We start from the raw sequence: 6,000 nt of genomic DNA, 5'->3' as shown, positions 1-6,000 counted from the left end.
TTATGCATCCCACAAACCCGACTCATCTGTCTCTCCCCATGCGTGGACATACAGAAGCTTTCCTCAGTGACTTTAATGCAGACTGAAAGCCCAGAGGAAGTAGCTAATTCAGAGGCAACTAATGGTCTGTCAGCTGTTGCTTCTGTGTGCTAATGTAAGATCCTTTGTTGATTCCCAGTTTGATCTCAGTTTGAATTGAAATATGCTCCATTTGCTCAATTGTGACTCTGTGTTTGAACTGCAAGGCCTTTATACCAACAAAGCGCCTCGGATCAAACGTAGGTGCCTGCACCAGCAAGCCTTTCCTTTTCCTGCTGTGTTTGTGGGCTGAAATAATAAACTGTGCAGTGTCTTTTACCGTGCAGCTGTCTGCGCTGTGATGTGTCCTGCAGACCACACACAAAAGAATAGGAAGAGCTAAAAGAAGCAGGTCTCTCCAGAAGAGCCTTTTGCGTTTTCAGCCAGTCGTAGTTCTGTTTAGGATTGGAAGAGCCCGGTTCTGAGCCACACCTCTGGGTAACAACATTATGTAGCAACATTATGAAGCTATCTGGAATGGATGGAAACCATTAGTGTCAGGCTTTAGGAGGAATTATACAGCAAAAACACAGACTCTTACAAAGTATTTTTGGTTTAGTTTCAAGGGCAAATATCTCGTTACACATGAAATAAGACAAAATGATCGTAAAAGTAACTTTTCAGCAAGATATCAGAGCTTGTTTTAAGAACTAATGCCAAAGGAGCATTAGTTCCTTAATTTTACCACACTTTTCAGTTTGTAAAGACTTAAAAACCATAGATATCTCCTTCTGTTTCACAATTATGTTGTATTTTGTGTTGGCATGAGCTCAGATTTAAATACATGGAAGTTTGTTGGAAAAGATTTCCTCGACTGCTTGATTGAGATTCTGGTGAAACCATGGCAGATAACTATTGGTTACCAGTCACTCCGATTTCCCATCATCCCTTTCTTTTTACGCCAAACGTCTTTGTTCTTCTTTCTCAGCATTTCAATGCAGAAAACAAGAGTTGATGTCTGAGTCTTTTCACCCTAAAAGTCTTTCCGGGGAGCTGAAGACTTCTCTGCGTGTTTCCCTCTTGTCTCCGTTTTCTATTCTGTGCTTGTGTTTTTCTGCAGCTGCATGTTGAAGAATCAGCATTCACAGAAAAAGCATTTAGCGTTCGTCCATTCAAAGCTTGTACCATAGGAGAGAGAAAACTGTAGGAAACTTTGGGAACAGGAAATGAACAATGTCAACCTTATAGAGACTTTCCCATGGCTCAAGTTTCAACTATCCAAATTTCAGAAAACAGACACTCCTTTATTCAGCTCTTGCAGTTTAGTATCTTGGATTTTTTTTGTTGTTGTTTTTTGCTAAAGCAGGAATTAAACACAATGGTGAAGTTGGGAAAAACCTTAGCAGGGAGGAGTTGGTGTGGAGAATCACTGATTTATCTAAGTACACTGAAATTTTGGAAAAGTTCAGTCTTCAAAAGGATTTAAAACCAAGGCTGGTGGATGCAATTTTACTCCTGAAGACCCAACTGAGACGTTAACTTTTACTAGAAGTGGGAATCAGTGGCGACTGGTGAAACAGATTCTTGGAAATAAAAGCTTGCCATCATTAACTTTATCACCATAGCAACGCAAAACTTTCCAGCAGTTTCTATGGCAGCGGCAAAATTCAGAGATCCCGAAATACATTAAATTCACTGATCCTGATTGGTCAAATGTTCTTGTTTTTCCCTAGCAACCACACACGATTGGTTATTTAGATTCTCTTTTGGGGCGGGAAACGTCAAGACTCTGTCTTTCTTGGATGGCTACTTTTTACTTTTACTTGAGTAAAAATATGTTGAAGTAGTGCTACCCTTACTCTGAGTTGGGTAGTAACTATTTACAATAACTTTTTTGAAAAAATTTACTTTTAGTATTATTTTTACGACATCATACTTTTTGCTTTACTTGAGTAATTTTATTATGAAGTATCGCTACTCTTATTTTCTGACTTGAGTTAAATTTCTGGATTCTCTACCCACTGTGAGTAACTTCACCGAATGAAAAACAAACATGTCTTAACCAAAACCCACCTGCAGTTTTTATAAGGTTTCGTACGTTTTTTATTGAAATACATGAAAAAGATTATTTTGCCTTATTTTATTTTTTGTTACTAATATGGATTTTTGTCATTTGTCTCCTTAATACACCAAAATTTCCACTTAACTTTATATTTAGTTATATTTTTAAATATTACTTTTTACCAAATACGTTTTTACTCCTTCTTGCGTATTTTCTTGGATGGCTACTTTTTACTTTTACTTGAGTAAAAATATATTGAAAAAGTGCAACTCTTTTTGAGTGTCACTCTGGGTACTCTGCCCACCCCGGGCCCTGTTATAAAATAATCCGCCTCTGTTTCAGTGAACCACTGATATCCTCTTAGCATCCAGGCAGTGCATGGAGGCCCCCCTCTGAGTGGGCGGAGCTTCCTGCCTGGACTCTGACATGAGCTCGAGTCTCATTTTGACGTCAACTTTGTTTTGCATAACCACCACCGTTTGGCGGCTTTGATTGGACCGTTTACAGGATTTTAACTCAATATTTTTTTTTTTCTTAATCTGTGCAGACCACGTTTCTTCGTTGTTGTGCAGCTGGACGCCTCGTCACCGCCTTCCTGCTCCTCTTCCTCACCCCTCCCCACCCGGGTCCATCCTTCAAGAAGGAAAACCGCCTGTCGCCGTTGAAACGTGGAGGGAAGGGCACGCGGAGGGACGCTCGCATCAGGGCGCGCGGCTCCATTGTTAATTTGGTGCCGGTTTGTGTCGACATTATTTGCTTCAGGGCTGGTTCTGATCCGGAGGAGCTGCTCTCATCTTCAAGTGGTGCTGAAGAACAACGTCGGCGGTCCAGAAGGTAACATTTTCTTTAGTAACGCTTTGTCGTTTCTGTTCAGGGGTGATTTAATTTAAGTCACGTCTCGGCACCTTGTCGTCTTTGTTTTCTCTGCTAAAAGAAAGTGCATATTTTGTTTTGGGGTTACGTTTGTTTGCGTTATTGGAGTAGCCGGCTTGTAGCCAGACGGCTCGGTTTCGGCTGGGCCGTGGTTAGAGTAGCTTTTCCTCCAGAAAAAGAACATGGGTGTCTGTGTCTCCGGCGGTGAAAGAGGCGCCTGGCGTTGCTTTGCGTTCAGTTTATTGACTAATCTCATGTGCTTCACCCTGCAGGCTCCCTTTGCGCATTATTGCTATTGTTCTGTCAAGGCTGGACCGTCCTCTTTTTTTTTTTCCTGCTAAACCAGGGAGGGGAGGTTTGGTGTTTTTGTTTCCAGAAACAAATGGTGTTATTAAAGCTCCACTTGAGACCCACTTTAAAAAAAAATCATAAACAATTGGCCTCCTGGGGCCACACTGAGGCCCCTTATGGGGTCCCATTAGTGCAGTAAGTGTCCCTCAACTACCTGCTTTTAAAAGAAATTTAATTTCCTTTGTAATTAGGGATTAAACGCCCTGTATTGAGTGTTTGTAAATCTTTTTGGGAAAAGTGTACCTTTTCTCATAACTCCCTGCTAAGATTAAATCAGTTTTTCATATTTGCATCCAGTGATCTCATTGTTGACTGTTCAGAGCAGAGTGAAATGGGCAGTCTATCGGGAGTACAAATCTCAGTGATGGAGAGATGCTGGTTTGGCTTGCAGCCTGCATTACATAATCGGAGTGTTGTGGACATGGCTGGGTGTGGTTGGCAGGGTTTAGATGTGACGAGCTGCACTTCTCCTCTGGCTTTAGACGGACGAGCGTTGGCGTGGGATGTCTTCTGTCTTCTTCTAAAACTTTACTCGCCTCCCCCAGGGTGTGAATTGCACCCTTTTTGTGGTTATTCTGAATGTTTGACCAGTTTCCAAAGATTCACTTCAGAAGCTTAATTTCAAATTAATTTATCCCCACCTTCCTAAAATAATGGCCCAAGTCTCTTTTTCTTTTTTGTCAAAACCGGTTAATTTTTTTTCTTAAGTCACTTTTAAAATCACCTGTAGAGTCACCTATAGAATACAGATCCTCCTCGACTTAAATTTCAAAGGTTGGTAGCATTTACAAATCCATCCTGTGTAGACAAACGACTTGAAAGCTGAAATGATAAAATGTAGCAAATTTGTCTCGTTTCAGCTGTCCTCTTGTCTCCTGAAAGCCTCTTCCAGCCTGAATGAACAGAAAACATGTCTCAGCTTGTAGAAAAGATGGTTTCCTTTTAAATGACACATAAAGGGGCTAACATTGGGATTTCTCCCTCTGTAATGGCTTCAGCACCTAAGACAGGGTTTCCCCAAGTGTATTATAAGCCTGGTGGGCCACCAGGCTTTACTTGTGCCCCCACCAGGCTAAGCGGTGTTAAGGAAGAGATTCTCTGAATTAATTAATTTTGGAAAAAGTTTGGCTCTCTCTCTTCCTCTTAGATCCCAGGTCCTCTCGGCGGGCCGCGTGTAGTCACTCAGAAGAAAACAGCAATGCGTGTTGACGTCACAGAATTACAGAGTTTAATCCAATAGAAGACAGTGCATAAAATTACATCAGAAACTGCAGAACAACAGAGATTCATTTACCTGACATAAATGGAAAGAAGAAAAAAGAAAAGCAAAGACGTATTTGGAGAATTGCAAGAGCAAATCTGATTTACTTCTGTGTAGAAAGTTTTATAGTGAAGGCGCATTCTTATCTTTAATTTATTCAAATAAGGCGCATCTTTGCTAATCCAACCAGGAGCTGTCTCTGACCCTCTCTCAAGCCAGAAACTCCTGCCGTGTTTACAGCTTTTCACAGATGAGTGTGAAAAACTACAACTTCTCCTGTATTGTTTCCCACACAGACAAAAGGCAGTTCAAACGATCCTAGCAAACCATCTGCTGTAACTACAGGTAACATAAAGGTCAATAGGCCAGAATAAGTTACTGATTTCAAAACCGCAATTAGGCCATTTGAATCAAGACATGTTAAGTTTTAAAACTATCTTATTTTAAATTTATTTTCTCAACAGCGGCTAAGCATTGCTTATTCATTTAAGGTTTTTTTTTTTTGTTTGCATTTTTTAAGACTTTATAGATGGTGTTCAGATACTAATCTTCCAATCTTTTAATAACACATAATTACCAAGTGATATTTTTAAATTTTCTGTCAACTTTAAACTTTTTTTTTAATTCAAAAAATGGCGGACAGCTGGATGAATGACTGCCTGAGCACCCAACCACCGGGCTTGGCAAGTTTTCTGGGGGAAACCTTGTAATAGTGTTGGTGCAATGCCTTGGTAGTGTTTGATTAGGCTTGGACAGATTCGATTTTTGAGTTTCTTTCTTTCTGGCCGGTCGCTGTTTGGAGTTTATCAAGTTGGGATTGGCTAAATGTTGCAACACTTGGTGTAAAAGCTACTAAGGTTCCTACTTTTACCCTTTAGTGTTTTTCCCTCCTGCATTTGAAGTGTTGCATACTTCCAGGTCAAACTGCAGGAGTTCACCATGAAAGTACCAGATCTCTGGTCGGTTAAGGTACATTTAACACAGATGTCCTCGTTGTTTGCATACTGGAGTACTTTGTATTATCGTACACACAATGTACCTGATCCTAATCTACCTCTATGAAAACACCAGGAAGGGGAATTCTTCCTAACTGCCTCTTGCTTTTGACATGTCATGCTTCAGTTTGCAAGACCAGCATGACGTTTCTCTCTCAGTGAGAAACGCTGAAACTTGCTGGTAACTTTCATTTCAGTCCATCTTCAACATGACAGTGCTGTTAAAAAATCAAACCTGGACTGGAGAAAAAGTCTTATTTTTTTATATTATAGATGCTGGAAATAAAAATCTTTCTCAATCCCTTAATTTGAATTATTTTTGGTAATTGATTGAAAAATTGGCACATTCTGCAGACTTTTCATTTAACCACCTACGATTTATTTTACATGACTTGGAAACAAAATGAAAGATGCAAATAAGCAAATTAAAATGGGGAAAA

At 40.1% G+C, this 6,000-nt stretch overlaps 1 protein-coding gene across 1 annotated transcript in view; it reads left to right on the top strand.

Moving 5' to 3' along the window:
* Positions 1-2,579: 2,579 nt before the first annotated feature.
* Positions 2,580-6,000, top strand: part of prr36a (proline rich 36a) — a 29,843-nt gene continuing 26,422 nt past the window's right edge. The window contains exon 1 of the mRNA XM_007569546.2: positions 2,580-2,914. The gene's annotated coding sequence lies outside the window, so the exon portion shown is untranslated. The remainder of the gene's footprint in view (positions 2,915-6,000) is intronic.

The sequence above is a fragment of the Poecilia formosa genome, unplaced genomic scaffold (genome assembly GCF_000485575.1).
Source record: "Poecilia formosa unplaced genomic scaffold, Poecilia_formosa-5.1.2 Scaffold242, whole genome shotgun sequence".
Taxonomy (NCBI): Eukaryota; Metazoa; Chordata; class Actinopteri; order Cyprinodontiformes; family Poeciliidae; genus Poecilia; species Poecilia formosa.
The sequence above is the reverse complement of the archived record's forward strand: the minus strand, read 5'-3'. Positions and strand labels throughout refer to the sequence as shown.